General features: G+C 43.8%; 1 protein-coding gene across 3 annotated transcripts in view; it reads right to left on the bottom strand.

Moving 5' to 3' along the window:
• Nucleotides 1-21982, bottom strand: part of LGR5 (leucine rich repeat containing G protein-coupled receptor 5) — a 1160674-nt gene that overhangs the window by 1057128 nt on the left and 81564 nt on the right. The gene's annotated exons all lie outside the window — the stretch shown is intronic.

Raw genomic sequence — 21982 nt, 5'->3', positions numbered from 1 at the left:
AATCTAAAGAGAATTATGGTGATTTGTTTTGCTATAATTATTATGGACACCATTTCATCCATTGAGCAAGTACCCCAAAGACTGTTTTTAATTACACACAATGGGAACATTGTCCGACTCCACCACAAGGGAGTTCTAAAACATACTCTAAAAAGTTTACATATTTTTCTGGGCACAATGTTAAAAATGCTGAGTCATCTTATTTTAAATTGCCACCGATAGGAAATGTACGCATATTATTGACAAATACGACATGTATTTATTCGGATTCCTTTGTTTCCAGGTTGACTATAGATGGCTCTCAATACTGGCTAAAGTCGATTGACTTAAATGTGTGGGGAGCACGTAATTGGCAAATAAGAGGGAAGGAAGCTTTGTTTAGAGCATGCCTGATACATGTTCAAATGACCTTTTTAAATGAAACTGTACAACAAACAAGTTGTTTAGGCTTAGCTAAGATTAAGGAATTGAATGCGCCCAGTATTCCTGACCCTGCAAAATTTCATAAATGGCAAAAATATATCAATGCAACTGAAGATCACCTTGATGAATGGGTCCAGAATGACACCTTTAATGCTTCACTGTCATGCCCTGGCGGTTGATTATGGTGGCCAATAGATACCAATAGGTGTCAAACATTTTATAAACTCCGCAGGAGGTTTTAGAACTAGTGGGATGGACCTTTACTATATATCACGTGACAAAAGAACAGTTGTTACACGATGTAGGTCCTAATGATTTCTTCCAACTGCGCTTCCAGGGGCAGGGCATTGACAGTCCCTTGTTCACCTGACGAACGCCCCGCAACGTGTTTGACGCCGTGGAATTTCTAGAAAACCTCTCTAAACTGTTACAGAGTAAGGAGGAAATAGTAGCATATGGGACCTTCAGAGTCATCTCCCTCGTTGTTTGGGGCAGTGAGGGGGTGTTTCCAGACCTTTTTAGAGTATTTAGTATAGTAAAATCATTGGTAAGAAACATTGTTGGCTGCTCACCTTCAACAACGGCGCATCCAACACATGTCTGGTGGCTAGCATAGCGGGGTTACTGATGAATAGCACCACCCGAAGCTCATATTATGTCTAGAGCAGCTGAAGCCCATTCAGCGCTTGAAATACCACACAACAGAATGGTTGGGTTTGGGGAGCTAGGGTTTTTTGAGAACTATTTTGCCATGACTGTGAAGGTTCTTTACCACAATGGCTTGTGGAAGTACTTCACAACCAGGGAACGTCCGGAAACCAAGACCGTCTTCATCATGAAAATCACTTTTATGGCATCTTGAGCCTGAAGGATTTTCTACGAGCCAAGTATGTGTGCCCCCATTGCGATCATATCTACAAAACAGTCAACTCACTGTTGTGAAATGCACTATAAAATGTGCCAGAGGGATGGCTGTGTTCTAGTGGCTGAGAAGAAGGTGCGGTGTTGCACATGTAATCTGTTTTGTCGCTTGCAAAACTGCTTGAGAATACACAACAGGTTTGTTCGATGCTGACTTAAAACAGACTGTACGGGATGAGGGTGCTACATAGCCAGTCATCATGTATGGAAAAGTATGAAATGTCCCAGGTGTAAGGTGTCCTTTCAGGTGGGGACAGAACACAAGTGGTTAAAGGACGGGCCCAGGCCAAAACAGAAGACTACATAGTGTTTAATGTAGAGTGTACACAAGAGACAGGTGTACACCAACCTACCTATATTTACACTCATCTAACTTCTGATGACAACTGGGAGTTTGAAGGTCACTCATACGTGAACGATTTCCTCAGCACTTTCATTCAGACAAAATTCAAAGGGTATACAATGATGGCTCATAACTGGAAAGCGTATGACTCATTCTTTGTGTTGCAAAATAATGATTCGGGAAAAGATGCCGGTAGAACTTATCACCCAGGGCTGCAAACGGATGATGTTAACGCGAATTGCCAAAAGCTTTTGGTTTTCCATGGAGTAAAGGTTATTTCCCACACTCTTTCAACACTTGGGTGAATCAGAATTATGAGGGCACCATGCCTCTGCCTAGAAAGCTATGGTGTTGAGTATATGATCCTGCTGAGAAAGAGAGCTTTCTACAATGGTATGGTGAAAACCGTGAAAATAACTCATTTTCAAACTGAGTCGAAATGTTACTGTCAGGCTGATGACCTCCATCCAATGGCTCAAGTATATCTCTGACAAGGAAAACATCTTCATTCAGCATGCCTTACAGGGCGGTAAATACCGATTGGGGCCTTCGAGTACAATGGGTGCGTTTATCACTGTTGTCCTCGTTACAAACCCCACAAGCTTAACAGACTGTTGGGTACCAAGTTTGAACATTTACACTGTCGTACTCTGGTGGAGGCGCAATATGTTCAAAACTGAGGCTTTGTTATGAAAACCCTTTGGGAGCATGAGTGGTTAGATATGCTAATATCGGATGCAAAACTCATGTCTTTCATTAAGAGTCGCCAGTTACCCAAACCTATGGAGTCTGCAACACATTTTTCGGGGGGGGGGGAATACAAACACTATGCAGTTGTACAGGGCTGAGGGTGAGAAAATACACTATTATGACTTCACAAGTCTGTATCCGTTTGCTAACAAGCAGAAGTTATGCCTTGTAGGCCACCCCACCATCATATATATAGGGACGTGGTGGCCTACAAGGCATAACTTCTGCTTGTTAGCAAACGGATACAGACTTGTGAAGTCATAATAGTGTATTTTCTCACCCTCAGCCCTGTACAACGGGTGGCTTTACTTCCACGTGCTACCATACAGAGTCAATGGCAAGGTACTATGTTCCCACTATGTCGAACATGCACTGAAAGTAAAGAGACTAGAGAGTGCAGACACAGTGATAAGCAAAGGATGCTGGTGTAGCATTGAGGTACAAGCGGCCCTAGAGAAAGGATACAGACTTGGTAAGATTGTGGCAATATGGCACTTTGAAAGGACGACAACCCATCTCTTTTCTGACTATATCAACTTATTTCTGAGAGATAAGCAGGAGGCTTTGGGGTTTGCAGAATGGAGTGTTAATGAGACCTCTAAGCAAAAGTACATCGACACGGGTATAAGATTGAGACCCGAGTTCATCAAGATCAACCCAGCCAGGCAGCAGGTAGCCAAGCTGTGTCTAAACTCCTTGCGGGGAAAATTCGCACAGCGTACAAACTTGTCAAACACGACCATAATCACAGATCCTGACAAATTCTTTAAGTACCTTTTAGCCCCTTGCTATGAAGTGTTCAGTTGCGAGTTTATCAATGAAGAGACTGCAGCTCTGTGTTGGAAATACACAAAAGAGTCCCCCCACAAAGTGTAACAATATAAACATCTTCATAGCCTGTTTCACAATGGCTCACACAAATTTAGAGCTTTACAGGGGGTTGGATAAACTTCAGGACAGGTGTCACGATATCGACTCTTATTTTTGGAGTAAGGTAGGGGAGGAAGGCCCTCCGCTAGGTGATTATATAGGAGATGTGACCAGCGAACTGTAAAAGGACGAGTACACTTCATCAGGACCCAAAACCTATTCTTGTAAAACATCAAAAACTCAGTGTGTATGAAAGTTAAAGGTATCACCTTAAAAGTTAGCAATGCAGTCAAAATCAATTTTTACAGTCTAAAGACATTGGTGAGGGATTTCCTTATATCAAACGGTCGAGAAAATAATAAAACTGTTGTTGTACAGCAGCCTAGCATAGTGCAGTCCAAAAAAAGGGTAGGGATTACATCCCAACCACAGCATAAAATCTCACATGTAGTGTTTGATAAAAAGGTCCTGACTGAGGACTACAAAACTCTACCATACAGTTATTAAAGGTGCATTAGATTCACGAATCCCCACGACCATTGACACCAGATTGCAACATCTGTTCTTCTGTGTTTTAGCAGGTCCCTCAAATTGCAGTAAAAGTTATTTTATAAAGAAGCTGTTAGAAAATGCTCCCGGGGTTTTATCCCAAATCTCAAACAATATTGTATGGCTTTATTCATGCTGGCAAGATCTTTATACGGAGCTATCCCTAATGTTTCCCCACATCAAATGTATAGAAGACATACCTAGTAATCTCAATGACAACGCCTTGTTACCTCCACACCTTGTAAACATGGAGATTGTAGATGATCTAATGCACGAGGGCGGGGATCTTACAGAAATAGGAAAAGCTTTTACCCAATGTTCACACCATCACAATCTAAGCATATGCTACATCGTGCAGAACTTGTTGTATAAGGGTAAGGCCAGCTGTTGTACAGCTCTTAACGCCTCATACCTTGTTTTATTTAAAAACCCTTGTGACAAACAGCAAATATCTATCATTGCTAAGCAGATGTACCCTGGAAACACTTAGGCGGGCATCCTTGTTGCAGGGGCTTTCCCGCTGGGCCGGCGGGCGGGCTTTTGGCGGTCGGCGCCTGCCATGCGGTTACCGCTGAATGACCGCTCCGCTGTCAGGAGACCGCGGCGGCCATTCTGGCTTTCCCGCTGGGCCGGCGGGTGACCGCCAAAAGCCGGCCCGCCGGCCCAGCGGGAAAGCCCCTGCAACAAGGATGCCGGCTCCGAATGGAGCCGGCGGAGTTGCAGGGGTGCGACAGGTGCAGTGACACCCGTCGCGATTTTCACTGTCTGCTAAGCAGATAGTGAAATTCTTTGTGGGGCCCTGTTAGGGGGCCCCTGCACTGCCCATGCCAGTGGCATGGGCAGTGCAGGGGCCACGAGGGGCCCCACGACACCCGTTCCCGCCATCCTGTTCCTGGCGGTAAGAACCACCAGAAACAGGGTGGCGGGAAGGGGGTCGGAATCCCCATGGCGGCGCTGCAAGCAGCGCCGCCATGGAGGATTCCCTGGGCCAGGGGAAAACCGGCGGGAAACCGCTGGTTCCCCTTTTCTGACCGCGGCTTTACCGCTGCGGTCAGAATAGCCCAGGAAGCACCGCCAGCCTGTTGGCGGTGTTTCCGCGGTCCCCGGCCCTGGCGGTCATGGACCGCCAGGGTCGGAATGACCCCCTTAGTGTTTTTTGGAAGCCTTTAACAAGAGTACCACTAAACCTCACGACTTCCTGATGGCAGATGTAAAACCCAATACTCTAGAAGACTACAGACTAGATGCCGATATTTTCCTTCCCAATCTCCCAGTCCCTTACACACCTAAAACTAGACCCAGAGAGGCTTTTGTAACATTTACTCTCTAAACCTTATATCATAAGGTGCTGACCATATCTGCGCGTGTACGCTGTAATTTAGCCTCCTTAAAATGCTAGGCATAGCTAGCACCCAGCAAAGAAAAGCCATCCTGTGTGTGGCTTCAGACGACTTAGCGGCTGCTATTTCAGAAATCGCTCTAAACACACAAAAAGGCAACATTCTATATTGGAGAACCAGTTCTGCGTGCTAAAGAAGAAGCTCCACCTTATCAAAATGCTTAGTAATACAAGGGCTTCCCTCATTTCTAAGAAGAAACTGGTAAAACAGTCGGGGGGTTTATAGGTTAGCTACTGGGCATAGCAAAATCTAATTACAAACCTCCTAGCAGTTGGGCCCATCAACTGGCGACGCCTGGGATATATGGAAAATGAAACACTACGGCTAGATGCAGAGATTAAAGACATTTTGAACCGTACAGATTCAAAACCTCACAACAAAGCTGGTCTTTACTCCAGAGATCTACAAAGCTTTTTACGATATTACAAGCAAAGGCACAATAACAAAAAGAAGCTGACTCTAGATACCCCTGACTCTGAACCACCTCCAACAGCCCCTGCAAGGCCTCAATATAAACAATTACTACCACAGGTAACACCAATACACCTGTCCTCAGGCGTCTTTGTTGAAGAGTTTGTATGAAATACAAGTCAAAGGTACAGGGGGCGGCGCAAATGTTGCTCAGTAAAATGGCCACTTCTAAAGAACTGACCTTGTGGAATGAGCAAGATGAATTCCTCTACAAAGGTCAACCGGTTGTCAGGTTCCATACGTACAACCTAGTCAAAGGTTTCACACACCCCAAAACACTATCGCTCCAGAAAGTGCTTAGAGGCTGAGACCAGTTTCTACAGGTCGCTGCAGAACTCAACATTCCTTCTACGATCGTCAGTAATACCAAACACTGGCGTCTGCTTGAAAGTTTGAAAGATTTGAATTACTGCCCGCCAAGTACTCCAGCACCTATTGTTTTCAAACCTACCACTGAGATGCCAGCGACCAAATTTATTCCCCAGCAATCCCCCTCTTGGTACACCTCTACTCTGACTTTGGAACCTAAAAAGACAACGTCCAAAAGCAACACATGGTTAAATGTGTGATACTTATTCTGACTTTTGATCCTGAGTATTCGTGTTACACCAGATAACGTATTGATTTTTCTTTCTTTCTCTATTACTTAATACTTGCACTAAACTATTTGTAATAAACATTTTCAACACATTAGTCATCTTTTTTTAAAGCCTTTTAAAAAAAATCTGTCCGTAAATAACAATGTATAGTCTGAATTTGAGTTTAAATTATTTTATTGTAGACATTCATTGTTACATGCAAATGTTACACGACCTTACACTTTTGACAAACACCATATTCTGTTTTAACAATGCTAGACGTAGACCTGTCATTTACTTTCACATATTTCACAATATGATTGTCGTTCACTAGATCGCTCAAATATAGATTTAGAAAATCAAACCCTCAGACATTTTGCTAATCAACTATATACAATGCTCCCCACATGTGTTGGCTAGAGAATCCTGTACCCGCATACTCTACCCTAGCAGCAGCTTTTTTAAATACTTGAATACAGGCTGTATATACAGTAGGTGCTATGTTCAGGGAACGCTGCTGAACTGTCAAACACGGTAACCTTGTTGAAATCCCAAAACAGGCCAGCCAATGTGTTCTGCCCTTGTAACGTGGATCTGTGTTAACAACAAGTGTGCAGGGTCTTCCAAACTTATTTTCTTGGGTAGTCAATCACTTGGAAAAACACCTAAAAAGTATTTCTGAGCGTATTTATGATGGCTTAAGATTTTGCTTACCTGAACGGTGTCCATTTTACAATATTTTAAAAATAGTCAAATATAATTTGGCGGGCGTGGTTGACCTGAATGACACTGCCGAACACCGAGAATACAATCATGTTCACATTGGTTGCCAAGGGTTGACTAAAATGTATCTCAGCTTTTAGAATTCTGTTTTTGATCAAATTATAGTGATTGCTGTCTTCTATGTCAGGCATCAGATCGAAAGCGAACAGTGTGTAGCCAGCCTCACAATCTTCTCTTGATCCGACAGCTCCAGAGTCCCTCCAATGTTTCCTGTTTATCGATGCTAGCCCAAGATATTCCCTAATAAAATTAGCTGTTCCTAAACTCGGTGTGTATGCTTTGTGAGAATCACAGCCCCCTCGTGGACCAAAGCCACACAGTTGATGTTGTGCTTGAAACTGAAAGGGTTTGAGGTATACATGCCACTAAAAGCTGTATTGTCCACAAAACCTATAATAATATGTTTTGGTAGCTGTCCCAGAAATAAATTTTGCTGTTGGGTTAATATGGTACAGGCAAGAATGCTGAATATCTTCAGGGCTACTCTTTCATCAGCCTACTTGGCGTTCAATAACTGTAAGGCTTCCGCATGAGCCAGTCTGACGCTAGGTGACACTTCACTCTCTTTACAAACACCAGCGGACAATAGGACCAGTTTATACGGTTCTGAATTCTCACTGATGAGGCAGAATGAGTCACTGTGGTGGGTAAGTTTGATCTTAAGATCAGTACCATTGAGGATCAGTTTATATTGGTAGAAAAGGTCTGAATGTATATGTCCAAGGAAGTCAAACTGTCTACTGCGAAGTTTGCTCTTTTTACAAAACCCTGGTTGTGCCCATCTAGAGCCTCGTCTTCAAAATGGCCACAAGTATCTTTATAGAAGAGCCCTGCAGAAATCTGGGCATCCAGAGGGTCACAGATGTAATTTAGAATACTTTCAATGCATGCCCTATACGCGTACATATTATCACTTTGTGTTATAAGCCGGTCTCGAAGGTTGAAGTCCACATGGTTAACCATGGTTGCGACAGGGTAGGCGATCATCGCCACTTTAGCATCGTTCGCTATGTTGGAACCGTCTGCTTTAACAATTTTACAGATGAGGTGCAGCAGCATATTGTTGAGATCCAGATACATATCTGTGACCCTGACACAAAAAACTCTATCGGCGACAAAGGTGTCAAAGTGGCTAGCGGCGATACTGTCTTGAAAATACTGTTTTCAATGCTGGTCTGCATGGGTTTGAGAGAAAACAGGTCTAACTCTGATTTGGTGCATTCACCCGATGTGCAATGTATGAAGGCCATGTTTACAGGTTTTTCTGCTTTAAAAAATATTTACGTTGGCGACCGTTCTCTCCTTACTCAAAGCTCTTTTGACTTACGCATCTTATTTTGTGAGCGTCGTCTTTCTTTTTTTTTTATATGGGGCAGGCGGTCCCCTGCACCTTGAAACCACTTGCTTCCTTTTAACACGTGTGCAAGACTTGTACACCAACCCCACTCTATCTTGGGGCTGTTTATTAATGCGTTTGACAACAGCAGACGTCACCTCTTCCTTTTCTTTTAATGTCTCTCTGCATTTCTGCTGCCCGATCGCGATGCAATGCGCTGCGATCGAGCAGCAGAAATGCCCACTAGACACCAGGGATTTATTTTTTATTTCTATGCATAAGGGGAGTGGCCTCTTGGGCAAGGGCTGCTCCCCAGAGTGGCAAATTATTTTAAGCTATTTCTGCCCTACCCTGGCTGGGGGCAGATCGTCCTATTATAATTAGGCTGATCTGCCCCCGGGGGCAGAAACTGCTAGACACCAGGGATATATATTATTTTGTTTACTTTGTTTTTTTATTTATGGGGAGCGACCCCTTAGGCAAGGGTCGCTCCCCTGGGGGGCAAATTGTATTTAGGCCATTTCAGCCCCCCTTGGGGGCAGATTGACCTATTTTTATTAGGTCATCTGGCCCCATGGAGGGCAGAAACCACTAGACACCAGGGATTTTTATTTTTTGCGTCAATTTCATGCAAGGGGAGCGACCCCTTAGGCAAGGGTCGTTCCCATGGGGGCAAATTTATTTTAGGCCATTTCTGCCTTCCTTGGGGTAGATCACCCTATTTCTATTAGGCCAATCTGCTGCCAGGGGGGAGGAGGGAGGGAAAACACTTAGGCACCAGGGATTGGTGTGTGTGTGTATATGTGTGTTTTGTGTGGGGGCAGCCCCTTGGGCAACGGTCACTCTCCTTGGGGGTGCATTACTGTTGGACATATCTGCCCCCCTTGGGGGGAAGATTGGCCTATTTTTGGAATGCCCATCTTTGTGGGCAGAAAGCGCACCAGAGACCTAGGAAGATTTTTTTTTCAAAATAAGAGGGTGGGGGTATATGGCCATAAAACACCCTAAATAAATGGGGCCAAAGTTGTTCTGCCCACCAGTGGGCAGATGGGGCAAATACCCCCGATCCACACCCCATGGTGGGGGGGCAGAAAGTCTACTAGATGCCAGGGAATTTAAAAAAAAGAATTGTGGGGTGGTGACTGCCAACCAGTATGGGCCTGGTTATGCCCCCACCCCAACTCAATGGGGTAACAGTCTTTCAGCTCTCCCCCCCCCTGCACACTAAAACATCTTATCCCACGTCAAGGAAGAGGACATTTGATTATTTTAAATTTTGGTTTTACATTTGGGCCATGAGAGCTTGGCTAACTCTCAATATCGTCTCACTTGGAATGGTGAAGGTTGCACTTTGGGACACTACCATGTAGAAAAATCGACCATACCCTGACACATCTGAAAACTAAACATCTGGGTGAGTCCAGGGTGGTGTGCTTGACATGTACCCTGCACCATTTTCTTACCCACAATGCCCTGCAAACCTCCAACTTTGCTAGAAATCACACATTTTTCCTACATTTTTGTGATGGAACCTTCTGGAATCTACAGGAATCCACAAAATTCCTACGACCCAGCATTGTCTCATCTATACCAATAAAAATTCTACTGCACTTGTCAGCCTAAAAAATGTTTTTTCAGACTTCCCTTTTGGACCCGCTTTGGTTTCCCCTCAATTTCGACATGTTTTTGGCTCTACCCTGTCACAGGCACTTGGCCCACCTATACAAGTGAGGTAACATTTTTACCAGAAGACTGAGGGGGAACGTTGGGTGATAGGGAATGTGTCCTGGTGTAGTGATCCCACACAGAAATGTGGCAAAAATTAGATTTTTTTAGCTAAATTTGAGGTTTGCTGAGGATTCTGGGGAAGAAAACTTTGGGGGAATTCACGCAAGTCACACCTCCCTGGACTCCCTCAGGTGTCTAGTTTTCAGGAATGGCTGGGTTTGGTAAGTTTCCCTAGATGGCTGCTGAGCTCAGGACCAAAAAACACAGGTGCCCCCCCCACCCCCGGATAAACAGGTTGTTTTGTATTTGATCATTTTGATGTGTCCATAGTGTTTTGAGGCATTTCCTTACACGGGCACTAGACCTACCCACACAAGTGAGATACCATTTTTATTGGGAGACTTGGGGGAACGCTAGGTGGAAGGAAATTTGTGGCTCCTCTCAGATTCCAGAACTTTCTGTCACCGAAATGTGAGGAAAAAGTGTTTTTTGGGCCACATTTTGAGGTTTGCAAAGGATTCTGGTTAACAGAACCTGGTGAGAGCCACATAAGTCACTCCATATTGGAATCCCCTAGGTGTCTAGTTTTAAAAAATGCACAGGTTTGGTATGTTTCCCTAGGTGCCGGCTGAGCTAGAGACTAGGGATTTTTTTTAAAACATGTCAGATTTCAATGTAAAAATGTGATGTGTCCATATTGCGTTTCCTGTCGCGAGCATTAGGCCTACCCACGCAAGTGAGGTACCATTTATATCAGGAGACTTGGGGGAACACAGAATAGCAAAACAAGTGTTATTGGCCCTTGTCCACCTCTACATTTTTAACTTCCTAATGTAACACAGTGTGTAAAAAAGACGTCTATTTGAGAAATGCCCTATAATTCACATGCTAGTATGGGCACCCCAGAATTCAGAGATGTGCAAATAACCACTGCTTCTCAACATCTTATCTTGTGCCCATTTTGGAAATACAAAGGTTTTCTTGATACCTATTTTTCACACTACATTTCAGCAAATGAATTGTTGTATGCCCAGTATAGAATGAAAACCCATTGCAAGGTGCAGCTCATTTATTGGCTCTAGGTACCTAAGGTTCTTGATGAACCTACAAGCCCTGTATATCCCTGCAACCAGACGAGTCCAACAGACGTAACGGTATATTGCTTTAAAAAATCTGACAACACAGGAAAAAGTTACAGAGTAAAACGTGGAGAAAAATGGCTGCTTTTTTCACCTCAATGTCAATATTTTTTTTATTTCAGCTGTTTATTTTCTGTAGGAGAACCTTGTAGGATCTACACAAATTACCTCTTGCTGAATTCAGAATTTTGTCTACTTTTCAGAAATGTTTAGTTTTCTGGGATCCAGCATTGGTTTCACACCCATTTCTGTCACTAACTGGAAGGAGGCTGAAAGCACACAAAACAAATAGTAAAAATGGGGTCTGTCCCAGTAAAATGCCAAAATTGTGTTGAAAAATGTGGTTTTCTGATTCAAGTCTGCCTGTTCCTGAAAGCTGGGATGAGGGTGAGTTTAGCACCACAAAACCTTTGTTGATGCAATTTCAGGGGAAAAACCACAAGCCTTCTTCTGCAGCCCTTTTTTTCCCATTTTTTGTTTTTTTTTTAAACACATTTTCGCTGTATTTTAGCAAATGTCTTGGTCTCCTTCAGGGGAACCCACAAAGTCTGGGTACTTCTAGAATTCCTAGGATGTTGGGAAAAAAAGAACACAAATTTGGCATGGGTAGCTTATGTGGAAAAAATGTTATGAGGGCATAAGCGCGAACTGCCCCTAACAGCCAAAAAAAGCATTGGCACCAGAGGAGGAAAAGGATGGGAGCAAAGGGGTTAATCGGGTTTATCAGCTGCTGTAAATCCTTGAGGATGAGCTTTTCAAGCCAATGGCACAGGGCCTCTAGAAAACCCACCACATCGCGATCCTCATCTTTAGGAGCGCCCCACTGCACATTCTCATTCAATACCACAGGTGTTAGGGTACGATAATATCTGTCAATAGTGTTCAATCCACCATCTGAGCCAGCCTTTTTGATGAGGGGGTTTTATCTCTTCATAATGACAGAATAATCTCTTTCAGGTAGGTGTTCTCGGTTTGGCATAGGCCACTTAGGAGCCTCCTTATATGCATTCTGTGGGTCAAAAAGGGTGTACTCCTGTACAGCATATCACCAGCACATGCTCTCCAGAGGGACTCTGATTCATTGAGGGTTGCAGCATAACCCCAACCATGTGTTAAGACCGTGGCACATGGCCAACACGTGTTCAGCTATTGTCACAGCCCCTCTTGCCCTCCTACACCTTCGTAAATCCCTCTAGGTTATGCAATGCTCGGGAGGGCAGGTGGGGGCTGTGTATTTCGGCTGCTCCTACCTCTGAAGAGGCATACTACAGCCATACGGATGTGATGGCCTGAAGAAGCCCAGACTTTTCCTCTTAGGCACAGAAAACATGGCGCACACCTGCAGGGCCGTCATTTTACACAGCTCATGGACATACACTGTGGCAAGGATCCTGGCAAGTGACCAACACGCGATCATATGATGTCGCAACCCACGTGACTCACCTACAGCTACGTCTGTTCCTGGGCGGGCTCTCAGGGGGACCGGAAGTCCCAGTAACAGATGTGACATAGTTTCTGGGGTGGGACAAGTGTCACTTTTTAATTTGATGAGGAAAGGTATCCCCATAGTCTACTGATGTAACGTCTGCCACCCTTAGCGTTTTGGTGAATTGGCTCCCATGATGATGAGCCTCTACAAGCCATAAACATATTACTTGTGCTTTCTTGCAGAAGGAAACATGTTTGGGTTTGATTGTTTTCATGGATGAGGGGTGGTGGCTTAGGAGTTAGGTGTGGATTCCCCATCCTGTGATAGGGCCGTAACTGATTTGCATGTAGTTGGCCCCTCTCTGTAGTGGCACGGTGAACAAAAAAACGATAGACTTGTATTCAGGTCAGGAGTTGTTACCGGTGGCTGAGATCAATTTGAGCATTCCATCATTCACTTTTCTACTTTTCTTAAATATGCAGCATTAAGGCACTAAGTCAAGCGACATTGCGGTTCTTCCAAAGGACTTATAATTAGGCAGGTTTCAGAGCGTAACGTGTTTTATTCTGGAATGCTATGATAACCATGTTGGGAGCACGCAGAGTGGGACTTATTAACAAAAGTAAACTTATACTTTTGTGCAAGTTTACTACTTTTAGACATCCATCAATTACGTGCAAAGTTGTATAATTCTGAACTCCTTGTACTTATGTGTGTGGACTTCTCCTTACTTTGTGTGCAGAGTTCTCCATTACAATTGCAGAGTATCAAATGTAAGAAGTGCAGAGCGGTAAAACTCTGCATGTAATTTGTGAATAGCCAAAAGTAGTAAACTGACACTAAAGCCGAAGTTAACATTTTTGAATCATACCCATAATGGATTTATTTAAAACTGTGTCTGAGGGGATCCATTTTCAGTAATATTCAGACTCTACCCTTTCATAGTCTTAGATAAATAACAGTTGAAATGACCCTATATTATTCCAAAATGTGGATGGTGAATACACATTGGAATGAAGGAGCGTTAAAATGCTCTTTGATGCACTTATAAAATTCACATGGGATTTTTAAATGATTGTTCATTTTAATCTATCATTCTCTTCAGTATGTAATCTTTCATCTCACAAGCAGTTCCTAACGAACTTCATAAGTATAACAAAGTAAACAAGTATAACAAGGGCTTTGGAAGAACTGGCCCCCTGCCAGTTCTGCTATCTGGGCTGCCTCCGGTAGATTTACTATATGAAGAGGGGAGTGGTACAATGTAAGTATTATGACACTATCAGCAGGCACTTCAGTGTCACCAACTATGATAGAGAGCAACACAAGGTCGCTGACGCTAGTTGAGAAACCGTTGGTGCCTGCACATCCTCACCCAGGTCTTCCATTGTAAAGCCAGTGATACACTCTTTCTGGAACACTAGAGCAGTGCAGAAAAATTATAGCTCACGAATGGAATCTTGTTTTTCCAAACTCTACGGCACAGTAAAAATAAAAGTTGTGTTGGTCTAAAAACTTTAAGAGAGCATGCAACAATATCCGTAAAGATCCCTAAAGATTGAATGTCTATATGCTTTACATACAAGCAAGCTTTCGACAGAAAAAGCTTATGATACTTTTCATTGCATTTCACGCTAGAAGAGTAATGCTTCAAGTACTTATCGGTAATTACATTGCTGCATTACATTAGGCCATTGTGCTTCTACAGCCCCAGTCCTCACTCACTGATAGAAATATAAGCCCCACCCGTGCACTCTTCCTGTTGATACCAAGCATAAAAGATGCAACCTAAAGCAGTTGGCCTGAAAAAGAACAGATGGGAGGCAGGGAAGCAGAGAACCGAAATGAGGTAGAAGGACTCAAAGTAATGCAATTACCGGTGAGCAATGAAGCATTAGCCCTTCATCACTCTCCTACTTAAATTCCGTACATTACGAGATGTACCAACTCAAACATTCAGGCCAACTAAGGTTACATTCTGAAAAATTTATATCACTTAGTAAGCAATCTGCTCCCTCTATTTGACTTCATAGAGGAAAGCACCCTTAAACCAAAAATGTCCTCTAGTCTAATTCCTGTACCACTCTGTAGTGATTCACGAATGTAAAGGGTGGGGGCCAGATGGCCACTCTGAACATTTCTGCAATTGGGGCCCACTGAACTTCCACAAGAGAAGCTGACATCCTCTTGTATATGTGCACTGACCATCAAAGAGAGCCTGATCATCCTTTGTCCCATGAGCTAAGGAAACCAGGGTTCTAATCCACCTTCTAGGGGAGTATACTTAAGATTTCTCCCTCTTCTTTCTAAACCAAAACTAACAAACAGTGAATTATTTACCACGAAAGAGAAGATTCTCCAGGTTGACAAGAAGGGGGTCATCCAGTGTTTGAATTCTAATGTCTTCCTCTGTCTTAGTAAAAAGGAATGAGCTGTGGCAGGATCACCTTCTGATCCTTATGCACATAGGCTAAAAGAAGAACCTGGCTGTAAAATGACTCTATCCTCGAAAGTCATGCAAAAAGAAGGTCTCCAGCATAGGAAGCTTAGCTCACCCAGCCCCCTAGTGATGTAACAGCTCCTAGAAAAAAGTCTTTACCATGAGTAATCTAATGTATACTACTCCCAGAAGCTCAAAGCAGGATCATTTAGAGCATCCAAGACCAATGATAAATTCCAAGACGGAAAACAGGAGGTTACATATGGCAGAGATTGTTAAATGCTCTGAACACTGAACCAAACCCTCATTATCTGCAGTATTGTCCCAGATTCCTCTAAATGCTTTCATTGCTACCTACTGAAATGTAAATGTACATTTAATGTAAAGTGGCCATTCTCAGACCCAAGTGAAAACCACACTAGAGAGAGGATAACCCTTGAGCCAACTCCACTTATCTAGGATTAAAATCCTTCCCTAGATACCATCTACTAAGAGATCCCCAATGTTTGGTATTTAATTTTAAAGTAGATGGTGTACTTTGGAAATTGACCCCTGCCTTTCAATCCTAATAGAGCCAAACTGAGCCTTGCCAGGGAATCTTGATGCAATAATGGGAAAACTAGGGGAGATGGTTCTATGAATAAGAGAACTTCCTGACCCACCCTCATAGATATCAGGAAAGGAAACTAACTGGAGTGGGGCCAAATCGAGGAAACCAAAATCCCCACCACCCTCTCCTTCGTCACTGTTGGAAATAAGATTATTGGTTGAGGGGGTGAAACCCTGCTCAGTCAATAGCCACAATTTCTATCAGGGTGCAGTCCCAAGTGACCCTAAATTATCGTGACCTTAACCCTCTGGTAGCTTGGCACAAAAGCAGTCATGCTTAACTTTGAGGCAATATGTAAGGTATTTATGCAGCACTTCAAACACTAATAAACAGACATCACAATACAAGAAAAATCCCACACCATTTTAGAAAGATAGACTAAAATGTAATACATTATTTGAGGCCAAAACAACACACATCCAATCAGCGGAACCAGAGATATACAGTTTCAAAGTTTTATGTACAAATAGTACATAGAAGCACAAAGAACCAACTGTGGATGCACCGGACTAGGACAAGGTCTCAAGTTCAGGCCGACAGCGATGGAGTCCAAGCCTGATAAAGGGACCAAGTTAGGCCCACTGAACAAAGTAACATTAATCCTGGCTTGCAGAGCATTATGAGATCCTACGTCGAGGATGTGTCTCACAACAGCAGTTCAAAGGAAGCTGCATCATCAGAGGACACCATCGACGAGGAGCTTGTGATGAGAGGTCCTGCATCAAAGATGTGTTGCGCATCGGCGGTTCCAATGAAACTGCAGGGCTGCGATGCAAAGTAATCGAGGATGCTGTCGACAAGGGGCTTGCAATGTAAAGGCCTATGTCGAGAACCCATCATGCAGCAGGAGAATGTGATGCGAGGTCAGGTGTCGGAGATGCATTGTGCTGTGGTGGTTCTGATGCGGCTGCAAGAAGATACAGTGCACTGAGTTGGTTCTGCTCACAGGACCACAGCTGGGCCGGTAGCGCACCATAAGGCTCACTTCCAAAGGTGCAGGACTGGAGTTGCACCACTTCTGGGCAAGACTTACAGCAGACAGAGTCCAGGTACTGGGTTTAGAATGGATGTAATCCAACATTCAACCTGGAAAGAAATTTGGGAATCAGAGGGAAGAAGGGAAAGGCTCAGAGAATCCTCAGAGCCATGGGCATGACAGAGAATGTACACCCCAGAATTCCTCCTCTCTTGCCATTGAGCAAAATCTTTACGGCCAGGTGTGCTCCACTACAAGGCAAGTTGAATTGTGGAAGGGGAAGTGACACCAGACACATCCATTCTGCTGGACATGGTGTCTGTTCTGTGGGGGTTCTCTTCAGGTGGATGCAGGGGACGACACCTTTCAAACCAGACACTGAATGGGTCACAAATATGCACCGAGTATACTAAGGGTTGTTATAATATGTCTATCAATTGCCTTTTTATATGTTTAAGTTGGCCAGTGTTTACATAACATTTTTATTACTATATATATATATATATATATATGTATATGGTGCATGTAATTTGCATAAACTGTAACAATACTTTATAGTATTAAATATGCTGTACTAGGTATGTAAAAAGAGGCTCTTATTTGTCACACTGCTTGAAGTAAAGGGGTCTCAACAAGCAATGTACTTTCTTTTTTACTGTGAGAAGTGTCTATGTCACCTCTTGGAGTGACTCTAGAAAGATTCTCTAAGCTACATTCCTTTGGAGCAGAATTTGAACCCATTTCTTTTAACAGGTTTACATTCACAAATTGCATGCAAAAATTCTCAACCTGTTATATTCCATAGAATCTTGCATGAAAAATTGACCTTTCATCACGTATGTTTTTATATCGACATCGACTTCTTTCTACCTTCTCCCGGGTAGGGTGTTACTCGCCGTAATAGCTTCAACGCCTAGTCAGGGTTAGTAAGCGCTATACAAATACAATTTGAGCGTGAGCTTCGAGGGGGGAGCAAAAAAGTTTAATGTTAGCTGACTCTGTTTGCCGTTTCTGGCAAATCTGAATGAACAATTGCAGATGTAAACAAAATTCCTTCGATGTAGGTACATTTTAGCTCAGGACTCCGCCCACCCCTTGAAAGTGGACTGCCAAGACAGAGATCAGGTTCTTTCTGCCCAAGAACGAATTTGATCATAGATCCTGGGGAGGGCTGCTGACCTTGTGCCACTTTGCCTGTTTATATGTGACTTTGTTATCTTATTGTCTGTCCTCACTAGGTTTACCTTTCCTTTCAGAATCTGTGAAAAAGCTAATAAATCTCCAGCTCTCTCCAGTTACAGGACCTGGAGTTCTGGATTAGGGACCAAGAACCCTGCACCTGATTGGACTTGGTCAAGCCCCCTACCACCCACTTTATTCTAGGATCTGTTGGAACCATCATTGGTGGAGGAAGGGATAATATTACACCTTTTAACGTATTGTGAGAGCCCTGACACCAGAATGAATCATTCTTCCCGCTAATTCTGAAGGACATAGTGGGTAATTTTCAGGATTTCCTTTCCAATCCCATTGGCTGGTTTTCTGGAGTCATTCCTCTCTACTTAATTTTATGAACTGAAACATCTTTCTTGCTGAAGAAGTTATAGAATCCTAGGTGTGCTGATTACATGGCGTATAAGAGCTGTCTGTTTCCCGATTTATGGTAAGACGTGCATTCAGTCTTTAAATGCCTTTGTTATCATGTAGTCTAACTGCTCTCTAAAATGGTGTCCTGCTGTCAAAGGGAATCTTCAAGAGGGATGACTTTTCAGAGGCATCAGCCTTCCACGCTCTCATCTGTAAATTTTGTCTTGTAAGAACTGTTGTTGCAGCCACAGTAGCCCTCAGTATGTGTGATGACAAATGAGCTAGCAATGCATCTTCTTGTTTCTGCACCAGGATGTTCGATCAGTCTGAGACCGCCTGAATTGCTGTTGAAAGATGTTCAAAATCTCAAACCAGAGATTGAGCTGCATTGACTGAATATGTGTCTGCCTTTATGAATAGTGATCTGTGATGTAAATGCATTTCTTCATGCATTATCCACCACTTTTTGTCTACGGGATCTGTAGGAGCACAATCCTCAAATTTATGGCTGCAAACCAAATTAGATTCACTAACCGAGTCTAACTTTAATTGTGTAGAAGCACATTCGCTGCCCCTTCCATTGAGTACAACTTCTGCAATAATCTTTGAATACTGCATACTCAGTACCATTTAGTTTGCCAAAAATTCTGATCAACATAGCTAAAAGACATTGGAAAAGCCAATGGCTCTTGCACAGGCGAAACCTATTGGCTTTGCCAATGCTTGTTTAAAACTCCATGAGCATTTTTTGCTTTGCAAAGCTGGCAGAGTTTAAAAAAATAAAAACTGTAAATTTGTCAGCTGAACAGCTTCTCAACTTTGCACAACCCAAGGGTTAATATCAAAATCCAAAGAATTTCCTGTTTGAGTCTGAATGTGGTAGTGGGAAACACCTGTATCTTCCATGTCCGCGTAGCAAGTGTTTTTAGGTTGTACGAGTAAGCATTTTCACTATTCATGGTATTGGTAACTGCTGATCCATATTCTGGTGTGCCATGAATCTCTCTCATTTTGCTTCCTATCACTGTAATGTAATGATCATGTGCAAACATAGATTTTGAAGGTCTGTGTCTGTGAACACCCCCAATCCTTTCAGTTGGGACAAATTATGAAGTGTAAGTATTGGAATTTTTTTTGTTTACTCTTGTTTGCTCTTTCGAGACCCAGTCTGGACCTTTTATTAAGATGAAAATCACAGGAAAAACAGGAAATATTCCATTTAGTGGGCCTGCAGCATGACTAGCAGAATCAAACAAGTTACTTACTTTCAGTAATAATTTATCTGCAGAGACAATATATTAATTTTCCAGGTGTCAGACTGGATCCAGAAGATTTTTGTGTGAGCAGCACCCCTGTGCTGTCAGGTGGCCTCATTCAGTTCAGCAAGGCATCACTGGCGCCAGAAGTGATGCACGGTCACCTATATATGCGCCACCTTAGCGCGCAGACGTTAGTTACTTTTCAGGACTTTCCAAACTAGGGCCCTGAAAGGGATCATCCCTAATCTTAGAAATCTGTTAACAGAGTGGGGAGGAATGGGTGGGTCTGTAAGGGATCTGCAGCTATATATTGTCTCTACCAGATCATTTGTTATCAAAGGCAAGTAACTTGTTCATCTGACAGAGATTTCCAGCTGCAGATTCCTTACCTTTCAATGGACACCCAAGCAATACCAACTCCAGTGGTGGGCTGCGGACACATTTGCTAAACTAGGCAGTCCAGTAGAACTGAACGGCGATATGCTAATGCCTGCCAACCTGACTGTCCAGGCAATGGTGTAAAGCACATGTGTGCAAAGACGCCCAAGTTGCTGCCTGGCAGATGTACAGGATCAGGACTCCACATGCCAATGCTGTGGTTGCAGACTTTCCCCTAGCGGAATGGGCCTTAAGCCCTCAGGAGGCTCCTTGTTGGCCAGAGCATAGCAAATTTTAATACAGAGAACAACCCAGAGTGAAATTGTTTGCTTCTGTACTGCCTGACCTTTCTTTGCTTCAACATACCCCACGAAGAGTTAGTCAAAGCTCTTTTTGGGTCAAGATGGTGGATTAGCTCCTCTTCTTTAGAGGGATGTAGAGGAGCGTAAAAGATGGGCAGGGTGACTGATTGTCCCAAACATGATGGGGATCACCACTTTTGGAAGGAAAGAGGCCCTAGTGCAAAGCACCAATTAGTCAGGAAACACAGTCAAATAGGGAGGCTTCAGTGACAAAGCCTGCAGCTCACTCACCATCCTGGCAGAGGTTATTGGCACTAAGAAGGCTGCCTTGATGGCAAGCAGCTGGAGAAGACAATTGATCACTGGAGGGAGCACATGTAAAAGGTAGGTAAGAACCAAATTAAGATGTCACTGAGGCATGATGAAGGGCGAAGGGGGGAAACACATGTACAAGCTCTTTGAGGAACCTATTGACAATAGGGGATTTAAGTAAAGAGGGTTGGTCAGGCAGCCGCAGGAAGGCAGACAGAGCAAAGGGATAGTCCATAAAAGAACCCAGAGCACAACTCTGCTGGGAAAGGGTGAGAATTAAGAGAGAAAGAGAGGCAGAAAGAGGGTCAAAAAACATTCTGTCCAATATAATACAAATGTTTGCATCAGCAGGGGTAAACCGTCTTAGTGGAAGGACACCGGGCTGCCAGAATAACATTACAGACTTTGGGAGGAAGGTCAAATGCTGTCAACTTTCACTGCTCAATCTCTACGCAAGAAGGCAGAGAGTTGACAGGTTTGGGTGGAGGACCGTCCTCTGCTGCTGCAACAGAAGATCCTCCCGAAGGGGCAGCCTGATTGGAGGATCAATGGTCATTTTCAGAAGCTTGGGATACCAGAGACTCCATGCCCAGTCCGGTGCCACAAGAATGGCTTAAGGGATAGTGGTTTCTGATCTTCTTGAGAACTCTGGGCAGAACCGGTATGGGCGGAAAGGCATGTAGGAGGCCTGAACCACTCGAGATGGTGTCACCAAGGCGATAGCTGCTTTGGAAACTCCAGCACACAAACCTGCTGATATTGCACATTCTTTTCAGAGGCGAACAGATCTATCCAAGGCTCTCCGCCCTGCTGAAAGTGTCCTTGTTCCACCTCTGAACGGAGACACCACTCGTGATCTGCTAGGCATCGGCGGCTGAGTTTGCCCGCCCTGGCGTTCAGAGAACCTGCCAGATGTTAAACCATCAGGGTCATGCCCTGTTCCAGCCATGTTTGGACATGCATAATCTCCTGACAGTGGGTCCATGTCCCCACCCTGCCATGCTTGTTGCAGTACCACATGGCGGTGGTGTTGTTCTAGAACACCTGAACTATACTCCCCTTGACATAAGGAAGAAATGCTTTCATTGCCAGTCGGATTGCTCGGAGCTCCAGCAAGCTGAGGTGGAGTCCAGATTCCGTCAAGACCAGAGTCCTCTGATCTCCACCTCTCTCAGATGCCGCCCCATCCCAGGAGTGACACATCTGTCACCACTGTGACATCTGGTTGGGTAAGGGAGGAGTCTGCCTCTGATTCAATCACGGTTCACTAACCACCACTGCAGGTCTTTTGCAGTTCCATCTGACATATGGACCATGTCGGAGAGACTCCCCTGATGCTGAGTCCACTGGAACTTGAGGTCTCACTGCAGAGCCCGCATAGGCCATCTGGCATGCGTC

The sequence above is a fragment of the Pleurodeles waltl genome, chromosome 4_1 (assembly GCF_031143425.1).
Source record: "Pleurodeles waltl isolate 20211129_DDA chromosome 4_1, aPleWal1.hap1.20221129, whole genome shotgun sequence".
NCBI classification, from domain to species: domain Eukaryota; kingdom Metazoa; phylum Chordata; class Amphibia; order Caudata; family Salamandridae; genus Pleurodeles; species Pleurodeles waltl.
This window is presented reverse-complemented; position numbering and strand designations above follow the sequence as displayed.